This window comes from Triturus cristatus, chromosome 7, assembly GCF_964204655.1.
Source record: "Triturus cristatus chromosome 7, aTriCri1.1, whole genome shotgun sequence".
In the NCBI taxonomy this organism is placed as follows: Eukaryota; Metazoa; Chordata; class Amphibia; order Caudata; family Salamandridae; genus Triturus; species Triturus cristatus.
Genome location: NC_140590.1, coordinates 813,192,965 through 813,195,441, shown reverse-complemented (window position 1 = coordinate 813,195,441; position 2,477 = coordinate 813,192,965).

The following is a 2,477-nucleotide window of genomic DNA, read 5'->3' as shown; positions in this document are numbered from 1 at the left end:
CACCATCCCTTACAGGTCAGCATGGTTACCAGATGGCCCTTCCCCCTGCTCCCAAACAAGTCGAGCACGGAGGTGAGCAGCCCCAGGGAAGGAGCCTCCTGAGCAGCAGCCTCGGAGCGCCTGGCCACCCTCGCTGTCGTCAGATGGCAAGGGTGACTGGGTCCAGCTGTCTCAGGCCATCTGGGTGCTGGATCTTCCAGGGCCATCTGGTCGCCTGGCTGCGCGACTAGATGGGCCTGTGGGCCGGGCGACTAGATGGACCTGTGGGCCGGACGACCAGATGGCCCTGCGGTCAAGGTGACCAGATGGCCCTGCGGGCCGGGTGACTAGATGGCCCTGTGGGCTGGGTGACCAGATGGCCCTGCGGACTGGGTGACCAGATGGCCCTGCGGGCTGGGTGACCAGATGGGCGGCCTATCGGCAGGCTGGGCTCTCTCCAACTTTTGTCCTTCCCCAGGGTTCTGTAAGCCCCCACTTGGGAGCTTAATAGTCAAGGAAAATGGGCTCCCCGGGCAGGCCGGCGGGGAGAGGACGTGGCCTGGGCTTAACCCGACTTGGTTCTAGCCGAGGGTCCTGGCGCTGGGTACGGGGATCCACTGGAGCCTGGAGAGGCTCTCCCTGGTCTCGCTAGGGTTCGGAAGCTGGGACCGGGCCTGGGGCTTTAGCTCTGTCCAGCGGGCCCCGGGGTGAGGGAGCCCCCGTCCTGCAAGCCAGCCGAGGGTCCGGGCATTGGGGACGGGGGTCCAACGGGGCCCGAGGAGGCTCTCCCCGGCCTGGCTAGGGTTCGGAAGCTGGGACCGGGCCCGGGGCTGGAGCACCATCCGGTGGGCCCCGGGGTGCAGAGCCCCCCGTCCTGCAAGTCAACCGAGGGGTCGGGCACTAGGGATGGGGGTCCACCAGGGCCTGGGGAGGCTCTCCCTGGCCTGGCAAGGGTTCAGAAGCTGGAACCGGGCCGGAGGCTGGAGCTCCGTCCGGCGGGCACCGGGGTGCAGGAGCCCCCCGTCCTGCAAGCCATCTGAGGGTCCGGGTGCTGGGGATGGGGATCCACCGGGGCCCAGGGAGGCTCTCCCCGGCCTGGCTAGGGTTCGGAAGCTGGGACCGGGCCTGGGGCTTGAGCTCCGTCCGGTGGGCCCCAGGGTGCGGAAACCCCCCCCGTCCTGCAAGCCAGCCGAAGGTCCGGGCACTGGGGACGGGGGTCAACCGGGGCTTGGGGAGGCGCTCCCCGGCCTGGCTAGGGTTCGGAAGCTGGTACCAGGGCTGAAGCTCCGTCCGGCGGGCCCCGAGGTGCGGGAGCCCCCGTCCTGCAAGCCATCCGAGGGTCCGGGCACTGGGGACGGGGGTCCGCCAGGCCTGGGGAGGCTCTCCCCAGCCTGGCCGGGGCCCAGAAGCTGGGACAAGGCCCGGGGCTCGACCTCCGTACGGAGGGCCCCAGGGTGCAGGAGCCCCCGTCCTGCAAGCCAGCCGAGGGTCCGGGTGCTAGGGACAGGGGTCCACCGGGGCTCGGGGAGGCTCTCCCCGGCCTGGCTAGGGTTCAGAAGCTGGGCCCAGGCCCGGGGCTTGAGCTTCATCCTGCGGTTTTGATGGGTGTAAGGCATGAAATCGTCTTAGAAGGATTGGACAATTAAGGTTATCCACCGGTTCCCAGGTTCGAACCCCTTCCAATCCACAAAATAGTACACCCTCCCTTTCCTTAACTTGGAATCTAGTATTCTTTGTTCCTCATATTCCAACTCTCCTTCGATCTCTAAAGGTATCAGCGTATCTGTTAGTCTGGTGTGAGGTGGACAAGGACGCAGCAGGGACACATAAAATACCGGGTGTATGCGCCAAGAAGGGGGAAGACCCAGTTTTATAGCCACAGGATTAATGATTTCTTTCAACGGCATATGTCGCTACATAACTAGGTTTCAGCTTATCTACCCCCTTGAGATCTAGATTTTTTGTGGCTAGCCATACTTTATCCCCCACTTGGTATATTGTTTCCTTCGAGCGCTTTTTATCCGTAAAACGCCTACATGTATCTTGTGCTTTGGCCAGATGGTGCTTAGCATCTATGAGGATTGCGCGGAGATACGCATGGTGGTCGTGCATGGAAGGATGTTTAGCTGTGATTGGTCACTCAAAGGGGAGCATATTGGGATTATGTCCATACAAACAAAAGAAAGGTAAACAACTCAATGTGGAGTGTTCTGTGTTATTGTAGGCAAACTCTGCAGTCCATAGTAGAGTGCTCAATTCCGTAGCATTTTCCAGACAGAAACACCTCAAATACTGTTCCAAGGTTTGATTTAGGCGTTCTGTCTTTCCGTTTTGCGGATGATAGCTAGTGGACAGATGAGCTTCTACCTTCATGGTTTTACATAAGTCCTGGCAAAACCTGAAAGGGAACTGAGTACCCCTGTTCGTAATAATCACTGCGGGTACACCATGGGCACGTAAGATGTGTTGGAGGAAGGCTTTTGCTAGTTCGGGGGACA